We start from the raw sequence: 26,230 nt of genomic DNA, 5'->3' as shown, positions 1-26,230 counted from the left end.
AGGGATACTTTTTGGAGCCTTTGATAGGGTTGTACACATGACCTTCAGCACAGTCCCTTATAATTTTTTAGCACACCACTGCCATCCTTACTCCACCTTAGAGAACCAGTCCTTGGTCTTTTACTGGGCATTAGCAAAGACTACCATATAGGAACTGGACCATGGAGTAACGATGCAACCAATCATGCCCATTATGAATGGGGAGTTATCTGACCTATTAGGAGATAAAGTTGGCTTGCACAGCAACACTGCATCATCAAATGGAAGTGGTACACCTGAGATGAGGCCCAAGAATGTTGTAAAAGCACAAGGAAATAAGATGAGTCGGTGGCCCAAATGCCTGTGATCCCCACTCCTCCTACACTGCCTTTTATCTCTCAGCCTGAACTGCTGGCCTCCGGGAGTTCCTATGATCGGATGACTGAGAAATACTCAGGCCTGGTTTCAGATAGTTCTGCACTATATGTAGACTTCATCTAAAAGTAGACAGCTGCAACAGCACAGGTCCTCTCTGGCACATCCCTGGGCAGGGGGTGAAGGAAAATCCTCCAGAGGGCAGAATGTTGAACAGTCCTGGGTGAGGTTTGGGTGGTACCCTTCACCACCCAAGTGGTACCAATGGAGAAGACACAGATGTGGACGTGCTACCAGATGACTGCCTTCTGCTAGGTGGAGAAAGTGTGTGCCTTGCATTACTTGTAGGGACCGCAGGACTCTTGCTGTCAGATTTAACATATAAAACCCCCTCAGTCTCAGAAGGGAGCTCTCTCCTCAATGGTAGGAGTCCTGAAGGCTTTCAAGGAAAAGAGTAAGGAGTCCTAGGATAAAGGGAACCGGGGTGGAGCAAGAAAGAGCCTTTGTTCTGTGGCTGTGCTCTGCCAAATAATTTCATTACTAAGTGTATAGTATATATTAAGGGACTGGCATCACAGTCCAGGAGTACTTTGTGAGTTCCTCTTATGGAACCATTTTGTGGACAGTATAAAGGCATCAAATCAGGTGAGATGAGACCAAGTTCTAATTGGAAAAAGAAGTTTAGAGTAGCTAACATACATTCTCAAATAATAACAGTGTATATAGGTATGACACATACCATATGCCACCTTACAGAAATTAAATGCCTTTATCCCTCATAGCAACCTTTATTCCTTTATTTTTTTCACAAAACAATTAAGGAATGGGAGAACACAATGGAAGATGTAGTATTCAGACCCACAGTCTGGGTCCAGGGTGTCTACTATATCTCAAAATAGCAGGGCAGGTAGTTGGAAGTAGCAAAGACAGGATTAGAAAAGAGCGAAATTTAACACACGGCAAAGGCAGACCTGCTCTGTAGCCTAAAACTGCCTCTCTCTTGTTTGAGGAGGCAGGACAGGAGGAAAAGAAATCATCACACCTTATATTTATTAGATGAGCTGCACTTAATCTTCTCTGTCTCATAACCTTGGATTTGGGACCCATTCCATTTGAATTATGTCCTGAACAAAGGTATAGGTAGCCCATCATTTCCCAGACGAAACAGGCCATGGGCCATTGCCAAAACCAGGACATGCCACATCTGCATTAATAAGCCTTTATTAACAGTTCCAACTCTAAATAGGAGAAAGCAACCACAAAAAAAGTTCTCAACAGGATGTAAAGTTTATGTGCCTGGCCAGCACATGTTTTGGCACAACTAGAAGGCATCTGAAAGTAAACTATCTGGGGTCTGGGGAGTCAGCAGATGGTGTAGCGTACATAGGGAACCTCGACATCCTCACCAATATCATCGTTGCAGCACAGCTCAAGCACCAGTGCCCTCACATGGTGACCCAGCTTTCGCTTCGACACATGGCTCACAATTTCTGTCATCCTGGGGAGAGAGAGGAGAGGGTCAGGGACATAGCAAGAGAGGAGACACATATGGGGCTGAAGAAGGTAGGGAAAGCCATGACCACAAGTAGTAAGGCTCTCCACCCCACACAGGGCCTTCCTCATCCTGCCCAGTGGCCAACTCACGGCTGATCCAACCGTTCCTGGAGTTTGGTAGCTGGCATGAAAAAGGAGTACAGCATGGATACACCTCGGGACAGCATGATAATCTCTAATTTGTGCTCTGCCTGGAGAGGGTGGGACGGAGGACAGACAACAGTGTCACAGAAAAAGGAGAATACGAATCACCTGCACAATCACCGCCCCTAGGTGGAGTGAGTGTAGAAAACCTCACCTTAAAGTAGTCAAGGAACTGTTTGAGAGTCATCTCTTCACCATTAGGCTGCAGCCCCTGCACCTCAAAGTGATCCCACAAGGTCCACTCTTGGTTATAGTACTGTAGGACAAACACAGGGGAGTCTAATATGGGCTAACCCAGATGATCCTAGCGTAACCACTGAACTTGAGTTTTTAAGATAGATCAATCACAACCTTCTTTCGTCCTAAGCCACCTGGGGCCCCATATCAGTGTGCAAGCAAGTGATATTCTTATACTGACCAATGTGTCTACACAATAAGTCAATCCTGGTATCTTCACTATCCTTCTACTTTCTTATCTTCCCATTTAATATTATCTAACTATACAGACCTTCTTAGTACTTCTCAAATAGGCCAGTCACATTTGTACTTGGCACAATGCAAAAAAAATATATAATGAATGGCCAAATGGTATACAGAGAGTATGTACCCAAACATACAAAGAACATCATCTGCTATGAGGCAGCTGTCCATAGATACAGATGAACACACACCCTACCCACCACATACATGCAGCCTCACTCACTGATGGAAATAAACAAAGTTTTCCATATAAGCAGACCCCCTACCTGGTGCCGGGGTGGGGCAACGGGTTCAGAGAAGCTGAAGAAGGGCAGGGCCAAGTTCATAAAGCTGTTCTTATAAGATTCAAGCTGCCGGTGTCCCTGCACCACTTTATATAGCTCCAGACACACGAGGCCAACTATAGCTGCTGTGGTTGTGGCAATTGCAAGGATGATCTTCCCTGCAATCAGCTTGCTCTGTCAGACAGAAGATGACCAGCAGAGGCCATCATTAGAGAGGTTCAGGGTCTACAGAGGAGGATAAATGTGGGAGACTCACCCTTGGGAAAGGGTGAAAGCTTAAGCTCTATACTACCATTACCTTATGCCGGTCTGCAGGGGGAATATTATAGTTTTCTGCTCGGAGGTTGGATGCAGCCACAATGAAATCCATATGAAAGTTGGTATTATCATCCTGTTGCGAATGGGAAGAGAGGACCGGTATGGAAGAGGGAGTGAGAGGAAAACAAGGTTTCTTGGCTACTAAGGATTCAACTATATTTGCACCTCAATTACTTTGCAGACCAGCCAAAGAATCCAGCAGTCCTAGTCCCAAAGAAGCCTATGATGCCTCAGCCCGTGTTCCTACCCTGTTGACGGTCCCAACCCTCCCTAGCACCTTTTCAAAGTTGATAGGGTACATCTTGAAACCAGGGAGTTTCTCTGGGCTGGGAAGCATGGCTCTGAGCTCCTGTAGGTGGCTATCATCTGTAGGAAAAGAGGAGCATGTTAGTCCTTTTAATTCCAGGTCAGGTATGAGGAGAAAGAAGGAGATTAGAATGGGGCAGAGATTTCAGACAGACCAAGGATCTGAATAGGAGAGACACTGTGGGAAAGATCTGGGGCATCAGGGAAACATGGAGCAGAAAATACTCCACACAAGAAAGAAATATGTAGACAGGAATAGGACCATAAGGAGAGATATACAACAATGGAGATGTTGAACAAAGATAATAGCAATAATAATGGATGTAGACAGGAACATTATGCAGAACACATAAGAGGCGGAGGCAGCCCAAGGGTGCATTCACCAATGGAAGGCTAAAGAAGGCATGTGTCCACATAATGCGATATTACTCAGGTATCAAAAAGAATGAAATCTTGCCATTTGCAAGGACATGGATACAGCCAGGATGTATTATGGCTAGGGACAGAAAGATGACTACTTCAGGATTCCACCTACATGAGATACATATCTATAAGAATCCAACTTCATAGACAGAGAAGACAGAACAGCGGTTGCCAGGGCCTGGGCAGGAGATTGGGGAGTTATTTTTAGTGTGGACAGAATCTCATATTTGAAAGGTGAGAAAGTCCTGGTGAAACTTCACAACAGCATCGATATATTAAATCCTGCTAAACAGAACACTGAAAAATGGGTAACACTTGGGACTCAAGGGTGGCTCCATGTCTGCTTTTGGCTCAGGGTCCTGGGATTAAGCCCCACAGGGAGCCTCCTTCTCCCTCCCCCTCGTCTGCTACTCCCCCAGCTGAGCATGTGCACGCCCTCTCTCTGTCGAATAAATAAATTAAATCTTTTTTTTTTTTAAAGTGCTTAACGCTCTAAATCTTAGGTATTTCTATTGTATTGTAAACAAATGTAGGTTATGATACAAAGGTAGGAGATTTTAAAGAGTGCCACAGACAGAAATGGAGAAACGTGGAGGAGAGAGACAGGGAAACATGACAGAAATAGAGGGGAAGAAAATACGAGAAGCAGCGGTAGGGAAAAACAGGAAGAGGAGAGAAATGTGAACAGGATAATTTCAAAATATGAAGATGAAGAAGAATAGCAGAAATAAAAATTACATAAGGAGGATGAGCTGGAGAGAAGTACATGCAGCACTGACAACTCTAGACAACTACACACAAAGAAATATAAGAGAGGGACAAGAGAGAGGAAGTATTTGGAAAAGAGCAGGGTGGGAACAGATATACAGAGGAAAAAATGGAAAGATATATACAGAAAATATACAAAATAGAAAGTGACGTAGAGAGCATCAGGCAGATGCGAGAGGGATAGAGAAAGATGGAAGCTGGGAGTTGGAAGGTAGTTATAAATGGTTAGATGAGGAGGAAGACCGGGGCGCCTGGGTGGCTCAGTGGGTTAAGCCGCTGCCTTCGGCTCAGGTCATGATCTCAGGGTCCTGGGATCGAGTCCTACATCGGGCTCTCTGCTCAGTGGGGAGCCTGATTCCTCCTCTCTCTCTCTGCCTGCCTCTCTGACTACTTGTGATCTCTCTCTCTGTCAAATAAATAAATAAAAAAATCTTAAAAAAAAAAAAAGATGAGGAAGACCTTGAGAGGAAATGAAGAAAGACATGGAGGTCAATAAATACATTGAAAATACATACAGATGGAAGTTGGGGATATGGATGGGGATATCAGGAAGGAACTGACCCAGAGAAGACATCAAGGCAAACTATTTGTGATTGTCTGAAAAACAGAGGAAGAAGAAAATGGAGGAAAGGAGAACAAAAATGCAAACAAACACACAGAAAACAGATGTACAATTAATCCTGAGAGCCAGAATGGGAAAAAGAAAAATGGGAAGAGAAAGGAAGAATACATGAAAGAATTTTCTTCAATCACCCATCTTAACACTGGAGGAAACAAAGACCACAGGAAAGCATGGGTCAAACTCAGGCCCGGGAACTCAGAGCAGAGAAACCAGGACAGCTAGTGTAGAAATGTGGATGTAAGATAAATGGAACGGTGCCCTGAGCCAACTGAATTAAGCACCCTCACCAACAGAGGCACTGGCGTTTTGCAGCTCCCTGTCAGAGACGTGGATCTTGACACCAGATTTGGGGGTGAATTCAAGGATGTCCATAGACTGTAGAAGTATGGCCACAGCAGCTCGGTCCTGAGACCCCATCAGCCCATAGGTCTGGGCATAGAGATTGGAAGCAGCCATCACATAATCCAGATGCAGGGGCTAGAAGGAAAGATATGAACTAGTGAGCAGATCAGTCCTCACCCTGGAACCCCAGAGGCCTTCCCAGCCACCACTTTCCACCTGAGCCCAGGATACCCTAAGGAGAGACTTACATTGTTGACATCGAAGATGAGGGGGGTGTAGACGTTGTTTGGGCCCAGACCAGAATAGGTCTCCAGAGCTTGTAAGCTAAGTGGATAGAAAGGGTTTAGGGGAGCAGGGCCTGAGACGTCTCCGACCCAGACGTCCCAACTCACTATCCCTGGGAGGGCATTCACTTTGTGACTGATTATATATATAAATAAAATATTTTATTTTTACATAAATAAAATATTTATCAGTGTTTGATGAATTTTCAGGCATTATGCCGACTTAAATAACTTAATAAACAAATTAATACCCAAACCTCACAAAAATTAGGTCATAGTTATTCACAGATGAGGATACTAAGATGTCGAGAAGAATACATGACTGTCTCTAAGGTCAAATGAAGTTGGAAAGTGAACCGTTGTACTCTCTCTCTCCCTCTTTTTTATTTTAATGATTTATTTATTTATTTTGGGGGAGGAGCAGGGGACACAGGGGAAGGGAGAAACAGTCTTAGGCTAAGTGAAATAAGTCAAGCAGAGAATGACAATTATCACATGGTTTCACTTATATGTGGAACATAAGGAATAGCATGAATGACTTTAGGAGGAGAAGGACAGGGAAAATGAAGGGGGTAAATAAGAGGAGGAGAGGAACCATGAGAGACTGTGGACTCTGGGAAACAAACTGAGGTTTTAGGTGGGTGATGGGTATTACAGAAGGAATGCACTACACGGAGCACTGGGTGTTATGTTATATGCAAACAATCAGGCAACACTACATCAAAAATTAATGACGCTATTTTCAGACCACAATGCTCTGAAACTAGAACTCAATCACAAGAGGAAAGCTGGAAAGAACCCAAATACATGGAGACTAAACAGCATCCTTCTAAAGAATGAATGGGTTAACCAGGAAATTAAAGAAGAACTGAAAAAATTCATGGAAACAAATGATAATGAAAACACAACAGTTCAAAATCTGTGGGACACAGCAAAGGCAGTCCTGAGAGGAAAATATATAGCGGTACAAGCCTTTCTCAAGAAACAAGAAAGGTCTCAAGTACACAACCTAACCCTACACGTCAAGGAGCTGGAGAAAGAACAAGAAAGAAACCCTAAACCCAGCAGGAGAAGAGAAATCATAAAGATCAGAGCAGACATCAATGAAATAGAAACCAAAAAAAAAAAAAAAAATAGAAAAAATCAATGAAACTAAGAGCTGGTTCTTTGAAAGGATCAATAAGATTGATAAATCCCTGGCCAGACTCATCCAAAAGAAAAGAGAAAGGACCCAAATAAATAAAATCATGAATGAAAGAGGAGAGATCACAACTAACACCAAAGAAATACAGACAATTATAAGAACATACTATGAGCAACTCTACGCCAACAAATTGGACAATCTGGAAGAAATGGATGCATTCCTAGAGACATATAAACTACCACAACTGAACCAGGAAGAAATAGACAACCTGAACAGGTCCATAACCAGTAAGGAGATTGAAACAGTCATCAAAAATCTCCAAACAAAAAAAAGCCCTGGGCCAGACGGCTTCCCAGGGGAATTCTACCAAACATTTGAAGAAGAACTAATTCCTATTCTCCTGAAACTGTTCCAAAAAATAGAAACAGAAGGAAAACTTCCAAACTCATTTTAAGAGGCCAGCATCACCTTGATCCCCAAACCAGACAAGGACCCCACCAAAAAAGAGAACTACAGACCAATATCCTTGATGAACACAGACGCAAAAATTCTAGCCAAAATACTAGCCAATAGGATTCAACAGTACATTAAAAGGATTATTCACCACGATCAAGTGGGATTTATTCCAGGGCTGCAGGGTTGGTTCAACATCCGCAAATCAATGTGATAGAACACATTAATAAAAGAACAAGAACCATATGATACTCTCCATAGATGCTGCAAAAGTATTTGACAAAGTACAGCATCCCTTCCTGATCAAAACTCTTCAAAGTGTAGGGATAGAGGGCACATACCTCAATATTATCAAAGCCATCTATGAAAAACCCACCGCAAATATCATTCTCAATGGAGAAAAACTGAAAGCTTTTCCGCTAAAGTCAGGAACATGGCAGGGATGTCCATTATCACCACTGCTATTCAACATAGTACTAGAAGTCCTAGCCTCAGCAATCAGACAACAAAAAGAAATTAAAGGCATCCAAATTGGCAAAGAAGAAGTCAAACTATCACTCTTCGCAGATGATATGATACTATATGTGGAAAACCCAAAAGACTCCACTCCAAAACCGCTAGAACTTGTACAGGAATTCAGTAAAGTGTCAGGATATAAAATCAATGCACAGAAATCAGTTGCATTTCTGTACACCAACAACAAGACTGAAGAAAGAGAAATTAAGGAGTCAATCCCATTTACAATTGTACCCAAAACTTTAAGATACATGGGAATAAACCTAACCAAAGAGGCTAAGAATCTATACACAGAAAATTATAAGGTACTCATGAAAGAAATTGAGGAAGACACAAAGAAATGGAAAAATGTTCCATGCTCCTGGATTGGAAGAATAAATATTGTGAAAATGTCCATGCTACCTAAAGCAATCTACACATTTAATGCAATCCCTATCGAAATACCGTCCATTTTTTTCAAAGAAATGGAACAAATAATCCTCAAATTTATATGGAACCAGAAAAGACCTCGAATAGCCAAAGGAATATTGAAAAAGAAAGCCAAAGTGGGTGGCATCACAATTCCGGACTTCAAGCTCTATTACAAAGCTGTCATCATCAAGACAGCATGGTACTGGCACAAAAACAGACACATAGATCAGTGGAATAGAATAGAGAGCCCAGAAATCGACCCTCAACTTTATGGTCAACTAATCTTCGACAAAGCAGGAAAGAATGTGCAATGGAAAAAAGACAGCCTCTTCAATAAATGGTGCTGGGAAAATTGGACAGCCACATGCATAAAAATGAAATTGGACCACTTCCTTACACCACACACGAAAATAGACTCCAAATGGATGAAGGACCTCAATGTGAGAAAGGAATCCATCCAAATCCTTGAGGAGAATGCAGGCAGCAACCTCTTCGACCTCAGCCGTAGCAACATCTTCCTAGGAACAATGGCAAAGGCAAGGGAAGCAAGGGCAAAAATGAACTATTGGGATTTCATCAAGATCAAAAGCTTTTGCACAGCAAAGGAAACAGTTAACAAAACCAAAAGACAACTGACAGAATGGGAGAAGATATTTGCAAATGACATATCAGATAAAGGGCTAGTATCCAAAATCTATAAGGAACTTAGCAAACTCAACACCCAAAGAACAAACAATCCAATCAAGAAATGGGCAGAGGACATGAACAGACATTTCTGCAAAGAAGACATCCAGATGGCCAACAGACACATGAAAAAGTGCTCCACGTCACTCGGCATCAGGGAAATACAAATCAAAACCACAATGAGATATCACCTCACACCAGTCAGAATGGCTAAAATGAACAAGTCAGGAAATGACAGATGCTGGCGAGGATGTGGAGAAAGGGGAACCCTCCTCCACTGTTGGTGGGAATGCAAGCTGGTGCAACCACTCTGGAAAACAGCATGGAGGTTCCTCAAAATGTTGAAAATAGAACTACCCTATGACCCAGCAATTGCACTACTGGGTATTTACCCTAAAGATACAAACATAGTGATCCGAAGGTGTACGTGTACCCGAATGTTTATAGCAGCAATGTCTACAATAGCCAAACTATGGAAAGAACCTAGATGTCCATCAACAGACGAATGGATAAAGAAGATGTGGTATATATACACAATGGAATACTATGCAGCCATCAAAAGAAATGAAATCTTGCCATTTGCGACGATGTGGATGGAACTAGAGCATATCATGCTTAGTGAAATAAGTCAATCAGAGAAAGACAACTATCATATGATCTCCCTGATATGAGGACATGGAGAAGCACCATGAGGGGTTAGGGGGATAGGAGAAGAATAAATGAAACAAGATGGTATTGGGAGGGAGACAAACCATAAATGACTCTTAATCTCACAAAACAAACTGGTGGTTGCTGGGGGGAGGTGGGATTGGGAGAGGGGGAGGGGGCTATGGACATTGGGGAGGGTATGTGCTATCGTGAGTGCTGTGAAGTGTGTAAACCTGGCGATTCACAGACCTGTACCCCTGGGGATAAAAATACATTATATGTTTATTAAAAAAAAAATTTGGAAGGGGAGGCGAACCATAAGAGACTATGAACTCTGGAAAACAACCTGAGGGTTTTGAAGGGTCAGGGGTGGGAGGTTGGGGGAACAGGTGGTGGGTAATGGGGAGGGCACGTTTTGCATGGAGCACTGGGTGTTGTGCAAAAACAATGAATACTGTTACGCTAAAAAAATAAATTAAATGGGGGAAAAAAAAACTAATGACGCACTGTATGGTGACTAACATAATATAATAAAAAGAGTTAAAAATAAATAAAATCTTAAAAAATTTAAAATTCAAAACCCAAACAACAAATAATCCAATTAAAAAATGGGCAGTACACACGAATAGGTATTTTTCCAAAGACAACATACAGATGGACAACAGACATGAAAAGATATTCAACACCACTCATCATCAGGGAAATGCAAATCAAAACTACAACGAGATATCATCTCACATGCGTCAGAATGGCTAAAATCAACAACATAAGAAACAACAACTGTTGGTAAGGATGTGGAGAAAAAGGAACAGTCATACACTGTTGGCAGAAATGCAAACTGGTGCTGCCACTGGGGAAAACAGTATGGAGTTTCCTCAGAGAGTTAAAAAGGGAACTACCCTATAATCTAGCAATTGCACTACTGGGTATTTACCCAAAGAATACAAAAATACTAATTCACAGGGATACTTGCACCCTGATTTTTATCACAGCATTATCTACAATAACCAAATTAAGGAAACAGCCCAAAAGTCATCGAACAATAACTGCATAGATAGAAGATATGGTATATGTTTACAACAGAATATTACTTGGTCATAAAAAAGGAATGAAATCTTGCCATTTCCAATGGCCTACATAGAGACAGAGACTGTTAGGCTAATTGAATAAGTCAGAGAACGACAAGTACCATATGATTTCACACACATGTGGAATTTAGCAGATGAGCAAAGGGGGTAAAAAGAGAGAGAGAGAGAGACAACCAAGAAACAGACTCTTAACTCAGAGAACAAACTAATGGTTACCAGTGGTGACATGGGGAGGGGGATGGGTAAAACAGGTGATGGAGATAAAGGAGTGCACTTGTGATGAGTAGTGGGTATCATGTGGAAGTGCTGAATTACTCACTATATTATGCTCTTGAAACTAATACCACACTGTATGTTATAAATAACTGATATTAAATAAAAACTTAAAAACAAAGATTTACTCATTTGAAAGGGGGGAGGGGTAGAGGGAGAAACTTTTTTTTTAAGATTTTATTTGAGTGAGAGCGAATACACAAGCAGTGGGAGTGACAGTGTGGGGGCCTGGGGAGAAGCAGACTCCCCACGGAGCAGGGAGCCTGATGCAGATCTCCATCCCAGGACCCTGAGATCATGACCTGAGCTGCAGACAAAACTTAACCGACTGAGCCACCCAGGTATCCCAAAGCACTGGCTCAGTTTTTCTTGAGGTCTTCTAAAATGGTCTTGGTGTGCCTACCATAGCTGAATTAGCTTTAACAAGAGCTCTCAGAACACTACCTGCTTCTAGAAAATGCATTCTGCCAAATGAACTCAGCAAGTATGTAATACCTGGTCAGGAGGAAAGTTGTGCAAAAGCTGGCAAATGTTGCTGGAGTACTGAGTATGCCAGTGGTGGTAAGCCCAGGTCACACAGTCAGCCCAGGTCTGTGGCCGCTGTAGTACCAAGCTACGCTGTACGGCTTCCAGCATTTCTAGGGGTTGGGTGCCTGCCAGGCACAGTGTCCGTTCCACAAACTTGGAGTCTCTGACAGGAATCAGAGGAAAAATGGGCAAGATTACACAGAGGCCCCAGGAGTGGGCTCAACTACATGGAGAGCTGGTTCTGACTTTCCAGTGGCAGGAGGCCTATACATTCATTAATTGATTCAGAACATGTGGCTGGTGCTGAGCCATACAGTGGATACAGTATGCTCGGCTGGCATGTATGTAGAAAAGAAGTGAGAGAACATTTGGACAGGATTACTCACGTGAGATACTGGTTGACATTTTCTGCTGGGTGCTTAAAGAGACCTTCATACTCATCGCGAGCCCACTGCAGACAAAGCAAAGACATTACATGGGGCTGAGACACAAAATGCTCTTCTGTAGGCACTAAAAGACCATCCGCTTGGATGCCTGGGTGGCTCAGTCAGTTGAGCTTCTGCCTTTGGCTCAGGTCATGATTCCAGGGTCCTGGGATCAAGTCCCATACCAGGTTCTCTGCTCAGCGGAGCTTGCTTCTCCCTCTGCCTGCTCTCCCTCCCTCTGCCTGTTCTCTCTGACAAATAATTAAGTAAATATATATATATATATATATAAAAGACAGACCATCAGTGAATGAAACAATTAGAAACAACATGGTAGCCACAAGAGAACAAAGGAAGAAAGCCCCTTAAACGGGGCTCCTCAAACTTCCAAGACCTACCATCCCAATTTGAAAACCAATGACCTTGATGTGGGCAGTGGTTTCACAAATTATATATATATATATATATATATATATATATATATATATAGAGAGAGAGAGAGAGAGAGAGAGAGAAGGAAAACTTATTATTAAGATAGGTACACCCTCCTCTAGATGTGGTATGTTTCAAGAAGAAAGAACAAAGCTCACACCAAAAATAAGGGGGAGCGGGCTATGGACATTGGGGAGGGGAAGCGAACCATAAGAGACTATGGACTCTGAAAAACAACCTGAGGGTTTTGAAGGGTCAGGGGTGGGAGGTTGGGGCAACCTGAGGGTTTTGAAGGGTCAGGGGTGGGAGGTTGGGGGAACAGGTGGTGGGTAATGGAGAGGGCACGTTTTGCATGGAGCACTGGGTGTTGTGCAAAAAGAATGAATACTGTTACGCTGAAAAAATAAATAAAATGAGAAAAAAAAAAAAAAAACATGAATGGTCCATATAGATCATGGGGACTGGACATAAAATAAGATACAAGTTTTGCCCTCTGCAAATTACAAGGTCAGTAAATACAGCCAGTGGTGAAGTGATCTGGGACCTAGAGATCCAGGTTCAAAGGCCAGCTCAGCCACAGTGCTGTGGCATATGTGGTAATGTCTGTATCTATGTATCCTTATTCTGAACATGTATTCTTTTTTTAAAATTTATTTATTTTTTCAGCGTAACACTATTCATTGTTTTTGCACAACACCCAGTGCTCCATGCAAAACGTGCCCTCCCTATTACCCACCACCTGTTCCCCCAACCTCCCACCCCAAGTGAAATATCTATAACTCATGGGTTGATATGTTGAAATGACCATACATGTACATATGTAAAGCTTACTTAAAACAGTGCTCAAGTACTCACTAAATGGTAAATGCTTTCCAAAGCCTTGAGAGAAGTACTTTTCTCCTCCAATTTTACACATAAGGATTCTGAGATGTGAGGAGGTTAAGTTCAAGAGTCACATACGGAATTTATTTTAAGAGCGGTTTTCTAGTCCTTCTGCAAATGTGGCATGGTAATAGAGTAATTATCTAATAAGGGTTACAGGTATGGACACACACACATGTCTGTAAACATACACATGTGTGTACATGTACATATGCATACACACATGGTGAGATGGAGACACATTTACACTGTAGTAAATTTATCAGTTTAAATACATCAATTTGGTAACTGCTGGGATGGAAGCAAGTAGGTCAAACTGTGTTCAGTTTTCCTACTCCTATACTCTGAAATATGGTCTTTAAGGAGTACATTAAGAATCATAATACCGGGGCACCTGGGTGGCTCAATGGTTTAAGCCACTGCCTTCGGCTCGGGTCATGATCTCAGAGTCCTGGGATCGAGCCCCGCATCGGGCTCTCTGCTCGGCAGGGAGCCTGCTTCCCTCTCACTCTCTCTGCCTGCCTCTCTGCCTACTTGTGATCTCTCTCTGTCAAATAAATAAATAAAATCTTAAAAAAAAAAGAATCATATTACCTAATTAATGGCCATGGTCGCCAAACTGTGGAAAGAACCAAGATGCCCTTCAACGGACGAATGGATAAGGAAGATTTGTTCCATATACACAATGGAGTATTATGCCTCCATCAGAAAGGATGAATACCCAACTTTTGTAGCAACATGGACGGGACTGGAAGTGATTATGCTGAGCGAAATAAGTCAAGCAGAGAGAGTCAAGTATCATATGGTCTCACTTATTTGTGGAGCATAACAAATAACATGGAGGACATGGGGAGATGGAGAGGAGAGGGAGTTGAGGGAAACTGGAAGGGGAGATGAACCATGAGAGAATATGGACTCTGAAAAACAATCTGAGAGTTTGAAGGGGCCGGGGGGTGGGAGGTTGGGGAACCAGGTGGAGGGTAATAGGGAGGGCACGTATTGCATGGAGCACTGGGTGTGGTGCAAAAACAATGAGTACTGTTATGCTGAAAATAAATAAATTTAAAAAAAAAGAATCATAATACCTAATTAATACATAAGACATAATATAGTGGTCATCCTTGGGTTCAAGGAACACAAATTGAGTTAGGTTCTGGGTATTGGTTAAATAGGTATGTTTACTTTGTCCATTTAGACAATACGTACACTGTTGTGTATGTACGTTATAGACACAGAATCATCCTGACATGCCGATTCTTAAACATATGGTGTGCAACAGGAAGGGGAATCCAAAAGTGGGCTAAATATTACAAGTAATAAAGAACTAGCAGAGATAATGCTAAGAATTTAGTTTTTAGCCAGAATATAATCTGTTTATATAAGATCACACTTTCTTTTCTCAAATGGAAGTTCCGTAAAATACATTACATATTATATGAATACCCATCTCTGGGTCTACAAACTAAACATTTTTAAGTTAAATGAATCATTTAGTAAGGCTTAGACTGAAGGGTGTAAAACGAGAGAAAGAGATTTGAAGAAAAGGTACATGTTACACTGGCACTTACATCACCTGAATGACAAGTCAGGTGGCTGAGAGGCTGTTAGGTGCCTGTCCCTTCCACCTCTCCCTCCCTCCAAAAGTGATCACCTGCAGTGTGTGTTCAATGACATTGGGGAAGTTCTTCAGGGTCCAGATGCGGATGGACTTCTCAGGAGGGTCCTGGCTGGAGCTGTACGACTCTGTCAGGAAGGGGATAACCACCTGCACGCTGCCCTTGGTGCCCAGTGTGCCTGACTCCAGCAGTGGTTTACGGTAGTACACACAGCGGCAGTCCATGTACATGCCTGTGGGAAGATGACAGGGGGTGATAACATTAGGATGGGACAGGAGGACAGATACACCCCCAGACACACACATATTACTCTGCCCTTGTCCTCACCCCTGACCCCAAACTCACGAGCATCCATATTGTCCAGGGCACTGGCAATACCATCAAGGTTCTGGAAGAAGCTGTCATCATAGATATGCTCTGTGTCAGGGCCAACACGATTCTGATGGCTCATTACCCAGATGCACGGATTTATCTGGCGCACAGCTGCAGCAGCTGTTTCAGATTTCAGTTTCTGGGTAGGGGTGGAGGAGGAGCTGTCATTCATATGTTCACCCTATAAACCTTTGCAGAGTTGTTCTGACAACTGGTTTATCTAATGGTGGGCAAGATCTACACTCTGAGTTCAGTAGGCTCCCTTCTTTAGCAGCAGCCTGACAAGTGTCACATGGCTGAGGCTGTGACAAGGGGAAGCAGAAAAGGAACAAAAAACCAAGTAGGAGAAAACGGATCAGATATCGGCAACATTCATTGTTTTTTGACTTAACAGCATCCAGAGTTGGGAAGCCATTACCCAAATAAAGCCAAGGTCCTTGTAAAAATATATACAGTATCCTCTGAAGGCCCGAGTCAGTCAGGTCACATTCTTCTTTTGCTCAAAATCCTCCACTAGCTTCCGCTTTCACTTAGGGTATGAGTTGGCCCATATTACTTCTACAACCTCATCTCCTACCACGGTCCCTTCTGAATGACCTCTCTGTTCCTTACACAATGAGCGATATTCCAACATCAGAATATCGCTCAGGCTGTTACCTTTACCCAATACACTCCTTCTCACTCTTCTCTATCATCCAAGTCTTGAGGAAATGCGACCCTTCCACTGAGGACTTCCTTTACCACACTGCAAACCACTCTCCATGGCACTTCCCTCTCATCCTGGTTTTTCATGTTTCCTGTTATTTTTCACCTTATTAACATCAGCTGTGTACTTGGCTATTGTAAATTACTGTATATTCAACCATCTTCAAATATAAGGATCATATAAGGAGCATCTGCTATGTGGGGCTACAGTAACCAATATTTCCTGTATTAGAAACTTAAACTACATCAAAAACTAATGACAGAAATAACACAGAAGACTTCTCATATTGACCCTTTTACATACCTGGCATCCACAGCGCTATATTAGCAGCTCCCGACAATTGAGGGAGAAAAAAAAAGTGGGGTAGGTATAAAATGATGAATGAAATGAAAAGACGTGGTAAGTATACAAATATCTGCTGAAAGAATGAATGGTAGGAAAAAAGAGAGAAGGGAAAAGCAGAAAGAAAGAGGCAAAAAGACCTGAGCCATTACGATTAAGGACAAGAAATATAGGAGAAAAGAGAGAGAAGCAGCTCATCCATTTACCAGGTGTAACTACTCACCGTGACATCCCAGGGCCGGAACAAAAACTGTCGATTGAGATTGGACTTCTCAATGGCGTCCATGTCTGTAACAGTGATTGCCCCATTCTCCCCACAGCTTAGACCAATCATGGCAAAGTTATTGAGGAGTTCACAGCCAATGGCCCCTGCACCTACCTGAGAGGTTGCCAAGAAGAGAGACACAAAGAATGAAAGCAAAGAAATGAAAATTGTTAGTCTTAACTTCCCCTGAAGAGACCAACAGTAGGTAAGTGGGTCTAGTATTACATACTCAAATCCGAGAGCCATAAACGCCCACTGTCATCTAGGAAAGGAGGCCAATGAAGGCACATTATCAGGCTTTTCTATGTATGGAGAAAATGGAGAAAGGGAGGAGATGAGGGCCAAAATAATCCAATTACCCCCCCTCGTGAGGCAGGAGACTCTAGAACAGATTGGCCAGAGGCAAGTAAAGATGATGTAGCTGGTGCACCATGGCATCACTCACCAAGAAGTAATTTTGCTTGCCCAGCTTCTCTTGCAGGTCTGAGCCAAATACAGCCACCTGCCCATCTTAACGGTTTTGGCACTGTGTCACGTGAAGAAAGGAGGATCAGAGACTAGCTGCCTTGCAGAGACCCAAAATAATACCTGCCCATGAGGCCCCCTCACATACCGGGAGACATCTGTCCTCTGTGAGGGTCTGTTTGTCCTCAGGGAGACACTCAAGTGCATCAAAGTACAGCCACTGCATGATAGGCATAAACTTCCCAGAGCAGGCCTGGGGAGATAGTAAGGAATGGGAGGTCATCAGAGCTTTGTGAGAATAGGACCCTGATGGACAGCCAGTGAGGGAATCAGGAAGGCAGCTGTCCTGTCCTCAGCTCTGCCCTTCTTTACGCACACTAACCTTCATAATTTCCTGGGCAGCCACACCCCCAATAAAGGCGTTTATGTGTGCCAGATCCCCAGCAGCCACATATGCGAGTTTTCACATGAGGTCTTCATCCAGGCTGTCCTGCTGCACCACTGGCAGGGCTTGGGCATTCATAGCCTGGGATAAGGCCACCAGAGCTGTAGCATCCTCCTGGAAATGCAAACAGGGCAAGAGAGGACCAGTCAGGCCAACTGTGGGAACAGAGAGGAAAACAGTAGAGGGGAGAGCAGGTGAGGCTTTGGGCCAAAGATACCGGCTGGCTTGCCCACTCATCTACCTCATTGTGGGGCCGAGGGGACCGGCCATGCTGAGCACAGAAGCGGTGCAGGGCCTGGAAGCCAATGTGCAGCTGACCAGGATGAGAAAACTTGGCAAAATCCGTTATCACAAAGTCTGGCTCTGCCAGTGAGGCTAGCAAGGATTTCTGTGAAGAGTGGGATATCAGCACCAGAGAAGTGAAAATCCTAGAGGTGTAGAACCCTATAGCCCACCTCCACACATACTTACAAAGCTGATCTTATTAGGTACTTTAACCTGACTGACAATGCCTCTCCGGGTATACTCAGAGAAGCTAGAAGTGTCACAGATACAAAAGGTGTAGGAACTTAGGGGGGAAAAGAACAGAGTGTCTGTTACTTCAACCATCAATCCTCCTGTCCCACCAGAGAATCAATACCACCATCAAAACAAGAAAGAAAAATTATTCTTGACCCCATTCTACATTTAAAAAAACTATTCAAAATATAACAGGGAGGGAAAACAAACAAACACAAAATAAGTCAAGTAGTTTAATATGCATCTAATTGGAGTTGTGGGAAGTCTCAGAGGACAAGGAGGGAAGAGAGAGCTTGGGAGGGAAGGGAAGGAGAGGAAAGGAGAAAGAGTAACATTTTGAAAAAAAAAATTATGGCCAGAATTTTCCAAACCTGATACAACTATATACCCAGAAATAATATAGTTCAATAAACACAAACAAAAGAATCTGGAGAAAACTACACTAAGGTACATTGTCATGGTCACATACATTGTTTATAGTCAGTGGTAGAGAAAACAAGCACATTACAAACATAAAGAAAAAGGAAGAGAATGAAAGGATACTTCTGGTGGAAAATAATGGAAGCAAGAAAATACAGCAACATCTTTTAAATAGAAAGAAAAAAACAACTGACAATCAGAATTCTAAAGTCCAGAAAAATGTCTTTCAAAAACATAGGCAAAATAAAATACAAGTCACTAAAAGACTTAAAAAACTGAAAGAACTTAAAAGACTTAAAAAACTAAAAGAATCACCACCAGCAAATCCAATGAGTACAACAAGTGGTAAAAGGCATCCTTCAGGTAGAAAGAAAACTATACTAGATGTAAATCCGGATCGACAAAAAACAATACAACACAATAAAATGCATTAAAAAACATACTTTCTTAATTTTTTCAAGTCTCTTTAAAAAAAAAACTTTTTATTTATTTATTTGACAGAGAAAAAGATCACAAATAGGCAAAGAGTCAGGCAGAGAGAGAGGGGGAAGCAGGCTCCCTACTGGGCAGAGAGCACAAAGGGGGCTCAATCCCAGGACCCTGAGATCATGACCTGAGCAAAAGGCAGAGGCTTAAACCTCTAGCAATCCAGGCACCCCTCAAGGATCTTTTAAACAATAGCTTTTAAATTCAAGCTAACATATTGAGATGTTTATGAGAGACATAAAATATACATGGGGAACTGGGAATATTCTGTTGTAAGGCTGTTTTTTATTTTAATACATGAGGTGATAAAGCATTACTTAGAGACTATACACTAAATATACATGAAGTTCTGTATTATAAATTCTAATGCAAACAAACAAAAAGATACAGTGAACAACTAAGCGGGAAGTAAGATCAAACACTAGTAGCATAATCTTCTGCCTCTATAGTTCAGTTCACATCTATTTGGTAAGGTCCCATGGACACCACTCTGCTAAGTCTCAGCTCAGGTTTTGAAAGGCCTTTCGTCTTCTTGGTCTTTGGTCTAATTCATGTTACAGCTATGTGTCACATTTTGGACTCCGTATCAGCCCACAGCATTCCCTTTGGACGCATCCTTCACATACCCAAGATTTTTATCTCTATGGGGTAGGTGTCATTGAGTTCATTCATGCCCTTCTTCTGTGAAGGAGACAAAGTCACCGCTCTCAAATCCATGCCAAGCCTCATCCAGGCAGGTGACAACATCTGGGCTATCCTAATTGAAAGAAAAGTAAACCTCAGGGGTAGTCTCAGGGTACCATGAGGAGACAGGGAGAATTATTGTTGCCCACCTGCATGCCAGAACCCTCGGGGTTGATCTCCTTACCTTCGTAACCATAGATACCATAGCACTGAGAGGCTGTTCCCCACTGGAATCTGTAAGGATCATTTCCTCTCCAAAGTCACAGAACAACTGCCTGTAGGAGACAACAGGGCTAGAGCCTAAAACCCATGCATCCAGGTACTCTATGTTTCCTTCAAGATGCAGTGAGTAACTGCTAAGCAAACTCAGCCCCTTTCTGCTGGCGATCACATGGCACTCATGCCAAAGAGGGAAAGCTAAAATATACAGAATCAAAACCTAGGCTTGGGTTGGCTGGGAGTAGTATGAGTTCAGTGGGAGCAAAAGGATCTTGCCTGGGCCTGGCAGGTGCTTGGGAGAAAGTGAGAGGCAGGCACTCCCCCAAATAGGCCACGTGTGTCTGCCACAACCAGCTTGATTCCATGGCTATGGCAGAACTCACCCACCTGCAGCTGGTCCTCCAAGGGAGTGTTGGTGAGGACCACCACCTATACAGAGAAGGAGGCTCAGACACAAGGCTTGGCAGTGGGGTGCCGGAGAGGTAAGAAAATAAAGGAGAAATGCAGACTGGGGTGGGTGAAGTGTCACGCAGTCCAGCACTGGTCGGATATCAGGATTTAAACTCTGCTGGCTCAGGCTTCTTCTATTTATAGAAACTGTCTGATCAGGCTGTCCTGCTGCACCACTGGCAGGGCTCGGGCATTCAGTGAGAGCAAGCTCACTGAAGAGAAACAGGAATCCCCAGACTCAGATAAGAAAAGTAATGAGGTCCTGAAAAGACGAACAAACTCTTTTATTTGACAAACACCAATCCCTGCCTTCCTATGACCTATGAGTATTAGGGGAGACAAAAAAAAAAAAAAAAAGAATCATACTCTGTTGCCAAATTCTGAGTTTATGCCCCAATATTCCACCCTCACTTGCTTCAATTCAAAGATAAGTGAAACACCTGCTCATCTGGTCTGTGGGGATTTGTGTCTGTTGTTCCCTAATCATATACCAGGAATTCCACTACACCTCTCCTCTGGGAAACCTTACACAAGTTTATCAGTACCCACAGTACCCTCTTCCCAGTCTAGCTGTTTAACAAACATATATTTGGAACTTCCATTGTGCCAACTGCTCTTCTAAGAATTTAACCATCACAAAAACTTTGAAGTCATTATTGCTATTATTTCATTCTGCAGATAAAAAAAAAATAAAGACAGATAAACTAAGTTACTTGTTCACTGCCAGACAACTGCAAGAGCGAGATACCCACCCCCCCAAGGTAGTTTGGCTTCAGAGTTCAATGTTCACTAACACTGCATCGCAGTATTTGACCATACCCTCCCTTCAGAAAAGCTGTGAGATCCCCCCAGGACAGAGTCTGGAGCCCAATTCCTCCCTACATCCCTGAGATTGCCCCCAACGAAACCTAAACACTGGGATGGACTTTTAAGTAAATCTTCAAAAGACCAAGTAGAAACAGAATCCGAGAAAATTAGGCAAGAAGCACAATGCAGCAAGGTACCTGGAAACCACTAAGGAAGTCCTAAGTGAGGGTCCCAGTAAAGGCAGTGACTGGCACATAGCTGTTGAGCTCAGCTAGGCGGGCTGTGATACCTCAGCTCGGTTTTTACCAATGTCCTCCTCCTGCAGATAGAACTACAACAGGGTATAAGAAGAGAAGTAAATGCAAAGCTCAAGGGGGTGGTATCTTGGCAAAGGTAGTAAAGCAACCAGGAAGAGGAAGGTACCTGGAAGGAGAGGCCAGCCCATTGGGCAGTGCCCTGGTCATGCAGGGTGACAGCTTTGACCCCCTGCAAGGATGATATTCTTGGCAATTTCCACCCCTAGGCCCCGGAGGCCTGATACCAGTACACTGGATGTCTGGAGATGCTTCATTGCCTCATGGTCAAGCACATACCTGCCAGGTTGGGGAGAGCCTGGGTCAGGACTTGACTGAATCAATACCATCTTTTCTGTGCCCCTTCCCACTCCACATCCCCACACTTAGCAGACTTACAGCTGTCAGGAGTAAAGAACCTCATCTATGTCTGTTTCCCTCTCTTTTTTTTTTTTTTTTTTTTTTTTTTTGCATTCCCTAGGAATGAAGAGGGGAAAACAACATTCTGGGGCTTAGCAAGAAAGGAACTTAAATAGTTAACAAACTGCACTCTTTTACACCCTGCATAACACCTAAGTGTCTTTAAGGAGAAGATACCTTGATCGGTCCCAAGGGCACTTCAAACATTATTGAACAGGCAGAAGAGCAATCAGTACTTGGTTTTTGATCTGGCCCAGACACACAGCATTTCTTGGATAGCGGCGAGCTGGACATCTGAAAGAAAAGGGCTAGAGGTGAGCTCTCTGTGGTGGGTAGCCTTTCTTGTTGGTGGCAGGTTTGGAGGAGGGAAGGCCTTAACTATGAGCAGCCCTTTTTAAAGAAGAGAAAGATAAAGAAGACATGCTATGTGTTCTGGCTGCTCTGAGGAAGTGAAAAGAGGAGGCTAAGCTCAGATACAGGTGCAGGGTGGTTGGTAAGAGAGTTCCAGTTTAACTGTTCAAGCTCCATTCTTGCTGACCCCTGGAACGCCACCCTCACTCCCCATTCCAAGTGAATGCCCCCCCCCCAAAAAAAAGAGAGAAAGAAAGAAATACAAGACAAGACGGTTCAGGCCGAAAGGACTGAAGAAGAGGCTCGCTAGAATCTGAAGTTCTCTGGTCAGTCGTTAACTCTGAGCACACAGAGTCAATAGATGCTGGGAGAGCACTCTACTCTGGTGGAAATCATGGGGAAGGAGATATCTGATATTGATAAGGAATCCCATGAAGCAGAAAGCAGAAGGTGAGGGCTCCTGAGGGAACACTTCAAAGGTTCTCAGGGAAGACTACAATGTGTGAAGTGGAGTCAAGGGACACTGAGTGAAGCTACGGCAGCTGTTGACTTTTGAATTCTCAGAGAGGCCAAGGATGAGGCTGGGAATGTTAGGGTCTGTGATCAAAGGAACAAGACTGATACAAAGTGAAAATCAAGCAAAGCTTTATTTCACGCCAAGCCTCAGAAACCAAATCAACCAATCAGGGCCATCTCTTACATAGAGGCAACAACAATGAGGATGCTTCTCCCAATGACAAAGAGGCGAGGATGAGGAGGATGATGAGGATAACAACCCTGATGACACAGACTCTGCTCCCCATGAGGCCACTCTGACAAGATCACTCCCCAGAGAAGGCCACTCCCAATGACAAAGAGGCGATGACAGCAAGGATGACAACCCCAACGACACAGACTCTGCTCCCCATGAGGCCACTCCAACAAGGCCACTCCCCAGAGGAGGCCACTCCCGATGACAAAGAGGCGATGATGGCAAGGACGACAACCATGACAACACAGACTCTAAGAGCTCCCAAAGGCTACTTTAACAGCTACTCTAACGGCTCCCAAAGGCTACTTTAACAGCTACTCTAATAGCTATTCTAACTGCTATTATAACTGCCATTCTAACTCCTCCTACTTCTCCAAAGGCTATTCTAACTCCTCCTACTTCTCCAATGGTTATTCTAACTCCTCCTACTTATCCCACCACCCAGCCTCACAGACTAACCTTTATAGAGGTGGTTGAGCCCAGCCCACACACACGTGGCCAATGAGATTTCAACTCACCACAATTATTATATGTGCACCCCACTGATTGGATATGGCTATCTGGCCTAGCCCGACCCTATATCCGGGGTTTACAGTTCCTCTGGCTAATCAGGCCCCTACAGGAAGACTTGTACTGGACAGAGGTGTTTAGGACCCAAATCGATAGGGTCAGATACTTATGGGAGTGAGGGTGGCACTGGGAGAATCCTCTGATGGAGGACAGCTTTGCACAAACAGTTCCTGTGTGATGTTCACCAGTGATGAGGCTTGCAGGGAAGATAGATCAGGGTTATCTGGAAAGAATTATGGGACCACAAAGAAAGAGAGATTCTTCAAAAGTAGATATGGAGGGCTTGTCACTGAAGGGCAATGTGAGGCCCAAAGGAGTTTCTCATGGAAGATCCTAAGGTCTTGAGGAGTTAGGGGAGGTGGGCCATTAATTACAAATGCTGGGTCTAGAAGGGGATGCAGAAAGAAAGATATCTTTAGGACTGGGTAGTGAAGTCGAATGTAGAAACAAAGCAACAAATATCTGAATAGAAATGCTGGATCCAGAGGATCTCTGACAGAAGAAGCTATGATGAGAGATGTGAGGAAGGAGTCTCTGACAGAGCACCAGGCCTAGATGCTCTGCATAGTCTGGTCTGTGTTTTTAGCTTTCAGCATAATCTCCTTCAATCCTGTCCCTGTTGCTATAAAAGTTGTGTATTCATCTTTCTGATGGAGGCATAATACTCCATTGTGTATATGTACCACATCTACCTTATCCATTCATCCGTTGAAGGGCATCTTGGTTCTTTCCACAGTTTGGCGATTGTGGCCATTGCTGCAATAAACATTTGGGTACAGATAGCTCTTCTTTCACTACATCTGTATCTTTGGGGTAAATACCCAGCAGTGCAATTGCAGGGTCATAGGGAAGCTCTATTCTTAATTTCTTGAGGAATCTCCACACTGTTCTCCAAAGTGGCTGCAACAACTTGCATTCCCACCAACAGTGGAAGAGGGTTCCCATTTCTACACATCCTCTCCAATATACCTTGTTTCCAGACTTGCTAATTTTGGCCATTCTAACTAGTGTATGGTGATATCTCAATGTGGTTTTAATTTGAATCTCTCTGATGGCTAGTGATGATGAGCATTTTTTCATGTGTCTGATAGCCATTTGTATGTCTTCATTGGAGAAGTGTCTGTTCATATCTTCTGCCCATTTTTTGATATGATTATCTGTTGTGTGTGTGTTGAGTTTGAGAAGTTCTTTATAGATCCTGGATATCAACCTTTTGTCTGTACTGTCATTTGCAAATATCTTCTCCCATTCCGTGGGTTGCCTTTTTGTTTTGTTGACTGTTGCCTTTGCTGTGCAGAAGCTTTTGATCTTGATGAAGTCCCAAAAGTTCATTTTTGCTTTTGTTTCCTTCCCCTTTGGAGACATATCTTGAAAGAAGTTGCTGTGGCTGTTATCGAAGAGGTTACTGCCTATGCTCTCCTCTAGAATTCTGATGGATTCCTGTCTCACGTTGAGGTTTTTTATCCATTTCAAGTTTATCTTTGTGCACGGTGTAAGAGAATGGTCGAGTTTCATTCTTCTACATATAGCTGTCCAGTGTTCCCAGCATCATTTATTGAAGAGACTGTGTTTTTCCCGGCATATTTTTTTCCTGTTTTGTCGAAGATTATTTGACCATAGAGTTGAGGGTCCATATCTGGGCTCTCCACTCTGTTCCACTGCTCAGTGTGTCTGCTTTATGCTAGTACCATGCTGTCTTGGTGATCACAGCTTTATTGAAAAGCTTGAAATCAGCTAACATGATGCCACCAGATTTGTTTTTGGTTTTCAACATTTCCTTAGCGATTCCGGGTCTCTTCTGATTCCATACAAATTTTAGGATTATTTGCTCCAGCTCTTTGAAAAATACCGGTGGAATTTCGATCGGAATGGCATTAAAAGTATAGATTGCTCTAGGCAGTATAGACATTTTAACAATGTTTATTCTTCCAATCCAAGAGCATGGATTGGTCTTCCATCTTTTTGTGTCTTCTGCAATTACTTTCATGAGTGTTCTGTAGTTCCTCGAGTACAGATCCTTTACCTCTTTGTTTAACCTTATTCCCAGGTATCTTATGGTTCTTGGTGCTATAGTAAATGGAATGATTCTCTAATTTCCCTTTCTGTATTTTCATTGTTAGTGTATAAGAAAGCCACTGATTTCTGTACATTGACTTTGTATCCTGCCACGTTACTGAATTACTGATTGAGTTCTAATAGTTTCGGGGTGGAGTCTTTCAGGTTTTCCATATAAAGAATCATGTCATCTGCAAAGAGAGAGAGTTTGACTTCTTCATTGCCAATTTGGATGCATTTTTTTTTCTCTTTCTTGTCTGATTTACATTACTAGGACTTCTAATACTATGTTGAAGAAGAGTGGTGAGAGTGGGCATCCTTGTTGTGTTCCTGATCTCAACGGGAAGACTGCAAGCTTTTTCCCATTGAGGATGATATTTGTGGTGAGTCTTTCATAGATACATTTTGTGAAGTTCAGGAATCTTCCCTCTATCCTGATACTTTGAAGGGTTTCATCAGGAACGGATGCTGGATTTTGTCAAATGTTTTTTCTGCATCAATTGAGAGGACCATGTGGATTTTGTCTATTCTCTTATTGATTTTTTCTATCCCATTTACTGATTTGCAAATGTTGAACAAACTTTGTAACACAGGGAAGAGTCCCACCTGGTCATGGTGGATAATCTTTTGA

The 26,230-nt window shown here is 43.0% G+C and overlaps 1 pseudogene; it reads right to left on the bottom strand.

Annotated features, from left to right (window-relative positions):
• Nucleotides 1–1,591: 1,591 nt before the first annotated feature.
• Nucleotides 1,592–22,166, bottom strand: LOC123935837 (annotated as a pseudogene).
• Between the last annotated feature and the right edge of the window lie 4,064 nt (nt 22,167–26,230).

This window comes from Meles meles, chromosome Y (assembly GCF_922984935.1).
Source record: "Meles meles chromosome Y, mMelMel3.1 paternal haplotype, whole genome shotgun sequence".
NCBI lineage: Eukaryota > Metazoa > Chordata > Mammalia > Carnivora > Mustelidae > Meles > Meles meles.
This window is presented reverse-complemented; position numbering and strand designations above follow the sequence as displayed.